Source organism: Cynocephalus volans, chromosome 17 (genome assembly GCF_027409185.1).
Source record: "Cynocephalus volans isolate mCynVol1 chromosome 17, mCynVol1.pri, whole genome shotgun sequence".
NCBI classification, from domain to species: Eukaryota; Metazoa; Chordata; class Mammalia; order Dermoptera; family Cynocephalidae; genus Cynocephalus; species Cynocephalus volans.
The window spans coordinates 21,399,376-21,413,048 of NC_084476.1; the positions used below are offsets into that span (position 1 = coordinate 21,399,376).

The 13,673-nt window shown below is 35.1% G+C and overlaps 1 pseudogene; it reads right to left on the reverse strand.

Annotated features, from left to right (window-relative positions):
* LOC134365554 (S-adenosylmethionine decarboxylase proenzyme-like) overlaps positions 1–8,957 on the reverse strand; it is a 47,118-nt pseudogene extending 38,161 nt beyond the window's left edge.
* Positions 8,958–13,673: the final 4,716 nt, after the last annotated feature.

Genomic DNA, 13,673 nt, shown 5'->3' on the forward strand with positions numbered 1-13,673 from the left:
CCTAACTTGTAATATTTCTGAAGTCTTTCTACTTTTCTTCCATCTCCAATGCCATCGTGTATGTGTGTGTGTGTGTGTGTGTGTGTGTGTGTGTGTGTGTGTGCGCGCGCGCGCGTGCGCGCATGCACGTATATACAGTCATCCACTGCAATGATGTCATTTCGGTCAATGACACACTGACTGTATATACAGCACTAGTCCCATAAGATTATACTGGCTGCATCATAGGCTATACCATCTGGGTCTGTGTAAGTACACACTATAACATTCACACAACAATGAAATCACCTAATAATGCATTTTTCAGAACGTATCCCTGGTAAGTAATGCACGACTGTATATACTCGTATGGGGGTGTTGGGGTGTGTGTGTGTGTCTGTGTACTACCATCATCTTTGCAACTAGCTTCTTAATGATGCCACTATTAGCTGATCAATAGATTATTTATATGGCAGCTTCAAATGTGAATAAGATTCTGTTATTCCTCTGCTTGCAACTCCTCAGTGGTTCCAATTGCTCTCCAGATAAAGTCTAAGTCATTAACATGGCTTGTGATGACTTTTCTCTTCTCACTTTTATTCTGCTCCCTGTCCTCTCCCTAAACCCTAATTCACTGTTCTCAATCCTGTCAGCACCTTAAATTCACAGGCTTTTGAAGAAAAAAAAAACTAGATTTTTCTACCTTCCGACACACACACATACACACAAACACACGGAGATAATGATTTAGTTGGTGTGAGATGATGTCATTCATTAACAGTTATATAAAAACTTCCCCAAATGATTCTACTGTGTAAACAGAGTTGAAAACCACTTCTTGAGATATTTTGTTCTCACAGTAGTTTCATTTTCCAAAAAACACCATCCCAATTCTTTAAATTATTTTTCTCCCAAATATTCTTTTTATCTGGTTGCTCGTCCTCATGTCTGGGCAGTCTCAGATGGAGTCATAATTCAGCCAATATTGGATAAATGCAGAAAGGCAAGCAGGTAGGCAGAATAAGAGTTGTGGAGAGGAACAGGAATGTGTTCTGGGAGAGAACAGCAAGACCCGAATTTAGACCCCATTCTGACAGACATCCGTTGTGTCAGAAATGTTGCTTAAACACATTAAACCTCAGATTTATTATCTGCAAAGCATACATAATACTGTCTAATGTACAAAGTTTCTGTGATAATTAAATTTGATAACATGTATCCATTTCAAAAAACAGGGCCCAGAATACAACTGAGTAAAGAGCACTAGCTTTGGAACCATCCAACAGTCACTGTCAAGTGTTAAGTCATATGCTTGATGGCAATAGCACCTATAATCAAGTTGCTTGAATTCTCTCGGCCTCAGTATCTATTACCTCAAATTAGGTATGATATTATATGACTTAAACTTCAAAAAAGAATTCTTATCCATGGAAAATAATTGTAATACATAAAAAATGCTCTCTATGCTATTTAGTTATATGCATTAGACTCCAATAAAAAGTTCAAAGACTGTATAAATTTTAGGTATTGTAATAGTTATAATGGAATCTATTGTAGTTATTATTATTATATTCCTATTTGCACAATTTACCCACACTCTTCATATTCTCTGTCATTTTACCATAGGTTCCTATACAATGAGTTACTTATTTTATGTGACACTTCCCACTCTCGAGGGATGTATTTGCCCAGAAACTAGTGTTTTAACTCGGTGTTGGAAGTTCCAAACAATGATTCTGATGATCAGTTCTAGGCCCTGTATCATCCCCACTTTTGAAGGTTCTTCTTTTCTCTTTTTATCTGACTACTCAGGTTGGCAATTAGAAACCCTTTCAGTATCACACTGAAATTAATCCCATCTAGAGATCATGTTGGCTTATAAAATGCCGGTCATTTTTCAAAGTGTTCAATGTCAAATGATGCTTACATTTTAGTTCTGATGTCCCATGTTGTGAAATTAGCTGGCTATATTTTCTGGATGCATTGATCACACACTTGACACATACTGAGTGGTCTCATTTTTCCTGGATTTACAGTTTTTAGAGACTATAAATACTCTCAATATACTTCCATTTATCAGAATATGTGAGGAAAGCTGAAATTAATACCTTACACAGGGATTAGCACCTTTAGGTATTTATTACCAGATAATACTTCAAGATGGGGAATATATATTACATGGAAGGTGTCCTTAGCCAATTTCTATATGACAGTTGTTTGGAAGGTGTAGAAAAAATGAGCTGTCAGAGTCAGGATCCAAAGAAAGAGAAAGAGTGTGCAACAAAGATAAATTGTTTCTAACCGAATGACAGTTAGCAGAAATAAATTTAAATTCCTGCTTTCAAGTTCAAATAATTGACTCCACAAAAACTGTTTGAGGAGTTGTCACTAAGCAGGAACACTGGTGGAGAGGGCTATGGTTAGCTGACATAAGCTCAACAGATCAATTGTACAGTGTACCACCAAGAGAACAGGAAACAGGCCTTTACTGTGTTCTGTTCTGGGTTATTACCACTACTTTATTTAATTCTCACAACTATCATTTGAGAAAGGTTTTTTTTTTTTTTTTGCTCCCTCTTTAGTTGGACAACTGCAGTCTTGAAAGGAGAACAAAGTTTTACAAATTTACTAAATGAAAAAACCAGAAATAAAATCCAGAGAAATAGTATGTCTAAACTCTTTTATTCTTTCGGTTTCATCCTTCTGAAAGTCTGTATAAGTCCTGCTTCCAACCACGAAAGAGTAACAAGGATAAATTACCTGCCCACCTGAAACAATAACAACAACACACATATACACAAAGAAGAAGGAAAAGACAGACAAAATACATAAAACAACAGTTTTCAAGACACTGAACATTATGCAAAAAATAATACTGATCCCTGAAAGATAACAAAAATATTAAATGTCTTATAATTGCTTGATCTTACTGTCTTGAGAGATTTTTCAAGCCATAGCACAAAGAGAGGAAACACAGACAGAGCCCAATGAATCCTCTGAATTGAGAAAATAGAAGTGGTAAATCCAGGAAGGACAAAGCATTTAGAATTCATGGGAGAGAATGCTGGAGAGAGCAGCTCATGGAAATTTACAGATCTGCAGTGCATCCTTCTATCGCAGTATTTAATTGACTACTGAACAGTGTTTGCATGTAGGAAACTACTGGACACTGGAGAAAAACAACAAAAAGAGTTAGAGGGAACACTACCTAATACTCATTTAGGACCAAGAATAGTGTATTTTCTCATCAGTCAGAGAAGAAAACCACGTAATTCACGAAGCATTGTGTAGAAAACTCAGAAAGTCATGCCGCAGTATTGAGAAATAATTATCCCTAGACTGAACATTGTTCTGCTCTCAACTAATACATTTTATAAGCAAGGCACAAAAGGATCAAAATGTTGTCAACTCCAGGCTGGCTGGTTAGCTCAGTTGGTTAGAGCATGGTGTTACAACTCCAAGGTAAAGGACTGGATCCCTGTACCAGCCCGCTGAAAATAAATGAATGAATGAATGAATGAATGAGTAATACACACACACGTGTGTATATATATGTACATATATATGTACATATGTGTATATATATGTACATATATATGTACATATATATATATATGTTTGAAAATCATAGCTTAACTGAAATTCAAAACAAAGTTCAATAATATTGTAGGTATATAAATATATCCAGCTCTTATCAGATAGTATTTACAATGTTTGACATCTAATAAAAAGTTACCAGACATACAATGAAGGAGAAAAATATGACCCATAATAAGGAGAAAAATCAATCACCTGAAACTGACCAAGAACAGGCACAAATATTAGAAATATCAGAGAAAGGCATTAAACCAATAATAAAACGTACAAGAAAACAGTGAAGCAATATCTTTAAAGTACTTAAATTATAATTTTAAAAAACCCCTGCAGAGCTAGAATTGTATGCCCACTGAAAATATCTTTCTAAAACAAAGAAGAAATAAAGACAATTTCAGACATACAAAAAGTGAAAAAAATTCACCATCACCAGACCTGCGCAAAAAGAAATGTCAAAAGAATCCTTTCAAAACAAAAGAAAAACAATTCCAGAATGAAATATGGATCAACACAAAGGAATAAAGAGCATTGGAGTTGTTAGCTATCTAGATAAATATATGAGTTTTCTTAATATTTAAAGCACTTTAAAGGATAACTATCTAAACAAAGATAATAATAATGTAATGTGGGATTTCTGACATATGTAAAAGTATAGTATATACCAACAATAAATAAAGTTCAATAGGGGAAAAATAAAGTGGTACAATATCACTTGAAGGTAGGCTCATAAGTTTAAAATGCATATTATACATCCTAAATCAACTGCTAAGATGAGTATAGAGACATAATTAATAAGCTGATGGAGAAAATAAAATAAAATTTAAAAAATCAATCAATCCAAACAAAGATAAAAAGAGAAATGGAAGCAAAGATCAGATATGAATACAAAACAAATAGCAATTAAGCAATAATAAATTTTAATGTAACTATATCAATAATAACTTTAAATATAAATGATCTAAATACTGCAACAAAAAGGCAAAGATTGTCTGGATAGAAAAGACCCAAGTATATGCTAGGTCTTGGTAACATTTGAAATATATGGTTATGTGTTGCATAATGACATTTTGGTCAACTATGGGGAGCATGTGCCATGGTGGTCCCATAAGATTATAATGGAGCTGAAAAATTTGCATCACCCAGTAATGCTGTAGCTGTCATAATATCACAACACAACACATTAACTCACTTAGGAGCAATAGGCTATTCCATCTAGTTTCATGTAAGTACACTCTATGATGCTTGCACAATGATGAAATCACCTAAAGATGCATTTGTCAGAAAGTATCACCGCTTTTAAGCTACACATGACTGTAAAGAGACAAATAAGTTAAAATTAAAAGGATAGAAAAATATATACCCTGTTAAAACTAATCAAAAGAAAGCTGAAGTGATTATGTCAATATCAGAATAAATATATTTCAGAGTAAAGAATGTGGCCAGAGATAGAATAAATTTATTCCCTTAAAGGGGGAAATTCATCAAGAGGACATAAGAACCCTAAACATCAGAGCAGACCTTCAGTTTACATAAAGCAAAAATTAATAGAAATGTAATAAAAAGTAGAAAAATTCAGAATTAAAATTAGAGATATTAATACCCATCTCTCAAAAATTAACTAAGGCAGTAACACCTATATTAAAAAAGAAAAAAGATCTCAGCTAAATGGCCTCAGGTCCATCTTTTAAAACTAGAAGAACAATTGAAACTAAAGTAAGGTAAAGAAAAAAACATAGTAAATATTAGAGCAAATTTTTTAAAATTACAATACAGAAACACAAGAAGAAGGAAAGGAGAAGACACAAATGATCAATAACAGAAATAAGAAAATTGACATCAATACGAAGTCTACAGATATTAAAGAATAATAAAAGAATATTATGGCAATTTTATGCAATAAATTCAACATTCAGATGAAATGTAAAAATACTCTTAGACACACACAAAAAAGCTCATTCAAGGAAAACCAGATAAAGAAGCCCTATATCTATTAAATAAATTGAATTTGTATTTAAATATTCCATAAAGAAATATTCCCCAGTTTTCAAGGGCTTCACTGGTAAATTCAACCAAATATTTATGGGAAAAATAACTACCATTTACATAACTTATTCCCGAAAATTGTAGAGGAGGGAATAGTGCACAAGCCATTCTTTGAGCCCAGAAGAATTCTTTTAACAAATCCCAATAAAAACTAAAATAAAATTAAATAAAAATTTTAAAAAGCTACAGGCCAATATTCCTGATAACTATAAATATTCATTTTTTAAAAAATTAAACCAACTTTTATAGACACTTAAATTATGGTACTGAAACACATCTCAACTGATTTATGCCCAACAATGAAGGGAGAAATCATGACACCAAAACTTTCCCCTCTCTATTTTACTAGGATTGACTTATATTATATATTATAAAAATTTGTTATATTCACATAATATAAATATTTATATTATATTTAATCTCCAATTTTCATTTTTCCAGGATTTGTTCTACACAAATTTGTACAGATTTTCGACATTAGAATTCTTAAATCTATTTGAGGAAAAAAAAAAAAACAAAAACAGACCTTAAGCCAACAAATGCCATCGAATCTACTGGGATACTGTTGAAGAACAAAATTCGTTTGAGAATTGATCCTCAAAGCAGCACCTCAAAACATTAGGTCCTATGGTCATTACAAAATCAAACTGATCATGTTCACTGAAACCTTCCTCAATGAAATTTTCAATCAACTTCATGCTTAAAATAAAAGTCAAAACTGATTTAAAGCCTAGTAGATTTTAAGTCTAGAAACACCAAAAAATGGGGTTTCATTCGTAAATATGGAAGAAACAAAACATCACTGGATCAATCCATAAATTATTTACGGAAAAATATGGTGAGGACAAGAAATATAAAATTTACTGAACTTTCTTGTTCTCTCCCAGTTGCTTAAAATTCATAGTATTTGTAAATATAGCTAAAAAGCCTATATATTTGTAGTTATTAAAATAGTCTTGAAAGGCTATATATTTGTAGTCATTTCCCATTGAACAATTTGGAATTTTGTATGTTATGTTTTATTTATTCATTAATATGTTCTTATTTATGGTGTATATCTGAATAATCTGGACATTTCTCATTCTGGGCAGTCACTCATTTGTCACGTGAAAGGAACACTATAGTTAGGAGGACAGATGAAGTAAGAACACTCACATGCATCACAAAGTTACAGAATTGAAAAAAAAATGATTCTGCTTGGAACCAAAGTTAATGGAAATTAGTGAAAATGGCTACTAAAGTAAGTTAAGATGAATGATCCAAGATGATTTTACTTAAATCAAATCCAGTACATCCATTATGCTAAATCCCTTTGCTAATCAGTTCAGCGATAGAAATCCTTTTGTACTATTTAGCAAGCTAGTAAAGGCATGTTGTGCCTCAGAAGCTAATCTCATTTACTAAAAAGCACAGAATAGCATATGGTTTCCACACAGTTCAGCCACCACACTCTAATCTCAATCTTCAACTCTCTGTGGGTCTTCCCTGCTAATTAACACTGGAAAAGTTTATTTTTGTCACATCTTCCAAAAGAGCCCATGCCAATAAAAAGGAGGCCAAATTCCCATGACCTTAAAAGAAAATTAAGCCCAGGGACCATCAGCCCTCTACCCCAACTACGATATAAGATTAGTCTATAAATGCACAGTGTAACAGTGTATTGCTTTATTTGGAGGTTGGGGAGAAGACACCATGAGGAGGGAAGAAATCAATTAAAGGACTACAAATGCAGGGAGCAATAATGTTAAACAAGTAATACACAGAATGAGTCAGTGGAATTATTTTCTTAAGAGGACTCTACTTGTGGAAGAAAAACTTTAATTGATGTTGCAAAAAACATCAGTATGAAGTAGAAACTGGTTTCAATAATGTTAGTAGAGAATGTGTCCTAGAAAATACAGATACCTGGATGTAAAGTTCTGTCAGCAATTTAATAGAACAGTCCCAGATAGTTAGGCGAAGGCCAAGACCTAATGAGGATCTGTGGGGAACTTTGGATGATACCTGGAGAAATGTTACAATGTGCACAAACCAGATTGAATTGCTTTCATGAATGTTGTAAAGTTTCATATCATAAAAGGTCTTTTCTACACGCATTTCAATTTCACAGCAAGAATGGTATAAAATACCAAAACATAGAAGAGATCATTCATGCAAGATATCTAACTCCTTGATATAATAACGCATACGATTCAAAATGATTACACTATAATTTCATCTAGGGCTTTCTGCAACTACAAGGTGGTGGTTATGGAAAGCATGGCCCTCAGTTTCAACATCTAGAATGCAGCCATGGCCTTCTATGTGTTTTCTCTTTTTGAGTTTTTTCTTCATTTTTCTTATTCCACTCTGCTGTTGCTGCTGCTTCTTAGCAAAAGGGGTAAAAACAAAGTTGTAATAGCTGTACATAGCACTCTGGCAATCAGAAATGTAAAACTTTCATTTTTGTTGGAAGAAAGCACTATGCGACATTTGGAACTCTGGTAACAAACAAGGTGATCACAAATTTTCCTGGCTTGAAGTCCTCCACAACTTTCCTGATCAGGTCATCATAGGAGGTCGGACTTAAGTTTGTTTCAAAGCCAACATAAGAAAATTCTGGCTCTGGAGTGATGTGAATAGTCCAATAAGTTCCATTTGATTCCATTCCATTCACTGAATATCCACAAGGATTAAACAGTGTGACATCAATAATCGAACCAGGTATCAGTTCAAGAATTACATTCTCATGAGTGACATTTTTTGCAGTAATAGCATATTTCATGTAGAACTGGTCCATAACTGCTGGGTCAAGCTCACTCGTTAGAATTTCAAGTGTTTGATCTGGCTGACTGATTACCCAGCTCTCTGGGAAATCCAGGGTATACAAGTACCAATAGTCTGAACTCATATGTCCCATACAATATCCTGATCCACTCAGGAAAACTGCATTAAGAAAACCTATTTCTTCCTGGGAATTTCAGCGTGGGTCCCCTTGGTGAGAAGCCTTCATGAAATTCTTATGAGGCTAAAAGAAGTTTTATATTGAGTCAAACCCACTGTAATGCCTAGCAGGCTTCAACAGGGTAAGCAGAGCTTTCAGCAAGAGTGTAGTATCACACGTTCAAAATGAAATGTTTCTTAGAGAAAAACATGCCACTCTCACTGAGTACATAAGCTTCCTGTTTGTTGGTTTTTGTCACATTTGTGAGTGAGCATTGCACATCCTTCAAAAGTACATCTCACTCAGATCTTGAGAAAGTGCAAAGCTCCCAAGATTCTTGGTTTGCATTGGGTTGGTGCCTGGAGAAGCAAACCTCCAGCAGCTTCTTGGTCCCTTTGAAAAAATGTGCAGCTTCCATTACCGTGAGACTAGTGAACAACCAACAAAATTTGATACAGAAAATCAACTAAATTTAATCTCTTCTCCCACTGCTTCCTCTGCAGATTGTTCCAGCTGTATTACTAAAGTCCAGTTTCTTTTATTGCTATAATTTTCTGTTAACTTTTAAAACAAAAGGATTAATAAAAATTTTGACTTTTTTTGTGAGCATAAGTTGAACATGAGTCTCCTGGAAATAGAGGCAAATACAGTTTAGTCTCTTGTAGTCCGCTGCTTCCCCATTAGAGAGTAGACTGAGCGCTAACTAATGTAACCGGCCACACTGTGAGCGCTAGATGCAAAATTCTAAATAAATTCTTATTAAATCAAACAAACAATATGTCACGAGGGTAATCCATAATTGCCAAGCAGGTTTTATCCCAGGAATGCAAGGTTTGTTTAATATTTGAAAATTAATTAATGTAATTTCCCATAGATGCAGAGAAAGCATTGATAAAATCTGCCATCCATTGCTGAGCAAAACTCTCAGCAAACTAGGAAGAGAAAGGAACTTTCTCAATCTGATAAAGGACATCTATTAAAAAAACAAACACAAAAAACAAACACTAAAACTAACATCATACTTAATGGTAAAACACTGTATGATTTCCCCTAGGAGATCTGGAACAAGACATGTCTGCTCTCACCACTCATTCTTAGTGTTGTACTTGAGTTTCTAGCCAACACAATGAGGCAAGGAATAAAGAATAAAGACTCCCAGACTGGAAGGAGAGGAATAAACTGCCTTAATCTGTAGATGACATGATTCTATAAGTAGAAAATATACCCGCCAAAACTAAAACAAACCTAAACTTGATAAGTGAGTTTAGCAAAGTAGTAAGATACAAGAGTAATGTAAAAAAATAAAATTTTATATTTATATATTAGCAGCAAATATTTTATGTTTATATATTAGTAATGCAAATTCGAATTTAAAAATAATAACATTTGCAATAGCATCAGCATCGCACTCTACCGAGTGAGCCACGGGCCAGCCTTGCAATAGCATCAAACATGAAATACTTACGTATAAATCTGACAAAATATTTATATACTGTTAATTCCACAACATTGATGAGAAAAAAAATAAGGTCTGAGTAAATGTACAAACATACTGTGTTGTGGGTCAAAACCCAATATTATTAAGATGTCAATTCAAATTGATATAGAATAAATTAATCTATAGAATCAATGAACTTCCAATAAATTTCTTAGCAAGCATTTTAATGAAACATAATTGATAAAAATGTATTTAAATTTATATACAATTGGCAAAGAAAAATTAAATTGATTCACTTTGTTGTAGATTCAGCTTAGGGTATGGCATTTAAGAGATTTTTTTAAAAAAGATTTAATGTTTAATGTTTTTTAGTGATTTAATGTCATTCAACATTTAAATGAACATAAACAAAAGCAATAAGTTAAAACTTGCAGATGAATTTGGATTCATTAAAAAATAACAAATTATCACAGTTGTTGAAGTCAGGTTGAATTTCCTTGGAGGATTCAAATTTATATCAGAGGAAACAAATATAAAATGTTAATAGTAGGGTCTAGGTGGTAGGTATATGAGTGATCAGCTAAAATTTCTTTAAACTTTTATATACATTTGATAGTTTCCATAGCATAATGCTTGGAAAAATTATCTGTGGGATTTCTTAGCCACTCACTGTAAATACAGGGGAGAATCCAAAGCCTTCTCCCATCACCAACAGACCTATTTTAGGAAAGATGCACAGTTCAAGAACAATAAAATTAAAGGTTTCTACTCCACATGCAGAACACTTAGGGAATTGTTTTTCACTTTTATTTTTATTTTTTTAATCATACATCACCTGTTCACACCTCTGTTTGAAGAAGTGCCATGTTCACTTTCTTTCTCCCCCTACCTCTCTACTCCTGCTTAGAAAGCAAAGCAAAAATAGCTACTGTGCCAGGTACCATGCTGAATGTTTCCACATTTTAACTCATTTAATTCTTAGTTTGGTATGTGTATTGGTCAGGGTTCATCAGAGAAACAGAACCAACAGGATATTTATTTATTTGTTTGTTTATGAATATTATTAAGGAAATAATTGTCTCACATGATTATGGATGCTTGCAAGTCCCAAAATCTGCAGGGTGAGACAGCAATCTGGAGACCCAGTGGAACTGATGGTTTAGCTCTGGTCCAAGTCCAAAAGATCTGAGTACAGTTCCAGTGCAAATGCTGGCAGGCTCAAGGCCAAGTAATGCAGAATCTCTCCTTAGAAAGCCCATATCAGTAATTTAGCCTGATGCAACTTTATGTTCCTTCCACCATTATCCCACACCATTAGTATCTGTTCCCATACATTTACCCTGGATTTCTGTCCATATAAATTAGAAAGCTCAAATAGTTCTTTTGGAGTATAACATACCTCCTCACGTGACCCATGAAGGTGAGTAGCTCATCTTTTGGTGTCTGCAGAGACTTGAATCTAATTATAAGTGTAGAGGCAAAGAGGGTTAATGAGGGTGGGATCTGAGGAAAATCATTATTGTTTTGCAAGGCAATTGTTTCCTCGGGCAATGAATGATTAATTCCCTCAATTGATGGTGCAGAAGATGCTTCCACTGTGGGTGAAGAGTCTGCTTGCATTGGTAAATAGAACTCAGCATTTAGGGGATCAGCATTCCTCCCCAGCATTATCAGGTTCTTCCCACACATCCCCATTCCAACTTTCAGGATTCCTTTTCTTCACAATCAATGTCCTCACTTTAAAAGTAGGGGGCACCTGTGAGGCTGGTGGTCCAACTAATATTGTAATTCAGCCAGTTGCAGGATGAAATTACACGTTCAGTTTTCAGGAATCTCAGTCCTGTGGCTACAGGAGATTAGGGTCTCATGCTCAGCATACATAGAAACTTATGTCACAATTGAGCTAGGAATGTGAATCCCTGAGTTTATAATTTTCTCTTCCTACTTCATCCAGCAACAATAGGAGCAACCAGCCAACCTTATTATACTCATTTGTTTGACAAAAATGTTTAAAAATATCATATACAGTCATGCATATTCTTATAAGATTATTATAAGTGGTTGATTTGCAGTATCCAGTGGTGATATTTTGTGTATCTTTATTGTCAGATTATTCCATGGACTATTAGTTCCATCTTTATTACTGAAAATATTTTCCCTAAATATAATCAGAGAGCCAATTCTAGAAACCCCAGAAACGTTTTTTAAAAAATTATACTTAAATTATTGTTTCTCTGGAACCATTCTCAATACCAAAATCTGTGTTTGTCAGAGTTCTTCAGAGAAAGAACCAATAGAAAGTATATCTATGGGCAGAGAGAGAGAGAGAGAGAGAGAGAGAGAGAGACCATTAAAAAAAAAAGAATTAGCTCATGCAATTATTGGGGCTGGCAAGTCCTAAGATCTGCAGGGGAAGTCAGCAAGCTAGACTAAAGACCAAGGAGAGCTGATAGTTCACTTCAGTCTGAAGGCTGGCAGGCTTGAGACCCAGAAAGAGCCAATGTCTCATCTCTTACTCAGGATAGGGTCAGCCTCTTTGTTCTATCCAGGCCTTCCACTTAATTAGATGAGACCCCCCTACGCTAGGGAAGGCAATCTGCTTTACTCACTCTGCTGATTAAAATGTTCATCTCGTCCAAAAATGCCCTCACAGAAACACCCAGAATAATGTTTGACTAAATATCTGATCACCCCATGGCCCAGTCAAGTTGACATGTAAAACTAACGATCCTGGTACTACTGAATCTTAGAGAAGAAACTTCCCCTATGGCAAAGCCAGGACTCTTGAGATGTAATATTTGAGGAAACTTGAATGCAATCAAGAAACAAGCTGTAAGACTCTTGTGGAAAGAGCCTTTCATTCAGTTATGGAGGGAGGAGCAGTACCACAACTATGAGTCAGAGTGCTTGACATACCCTAGACCAAGCAAGGTTCTAGGGTCGCTTGTATGGGGATGAATAAAAGAGATCACATATGTAGTCAGGGGTCAGATGTCGTATGGCCTTGTAGGACATCAAAAGGCACACAGATTATATTCCGTATGCAACAAGTAAGCATTAGCATTGGAGCAGGGAAGTAACATGAAGTGCTTTGAGAAAAGACATAAGGGTGGGGGAGAAGAATAAATGTTGGGGGGCTGTGTCTTTAATTCAGTTTCATTTCCTTGAAATGGGCAAACAGAATGTGCACTGGTGGGCTGCAGTAAGTATCCCAGTTTGAATATTGCTCACTGTGTGGACAGCCTAGTCTCCCATGCACACCCTCTGTCTCGATTCTGGAATGAAATGGAAGCCAGAATACGTCAAGGTCATTGACCACCCTGATCTCAGAGGGCAGATACTGCTCTCAGGATTTCCTTTGCAGCATCAGAAGCTGTAGGCTCGTTAGACTCAAAATATGTGAACCACCACCACAAGTCAACTTTGATTTAAAGCAAAGGAGCTGGCATTGCTCGAAGGTGAGGTCACTGGAATCGGAGCCCTGATGAAGTTTCTCAGAAAGAAAACATTGTGCTGTGTTTGTGTCTCCCGCACATTCCTCCTTCCCTCTCGCCTCACTTCCTACCACATGTGGGTTGGCTGTTCCTAAGGCCCCAGGGATTAAACAAAGTCGTTGAGTTTGGAGCGTATCAAAGAGTCTATACACACCAGAAAGAAGTCCCCTCAACCTGGGCACAGTTTTCCAAGGAAAAATTC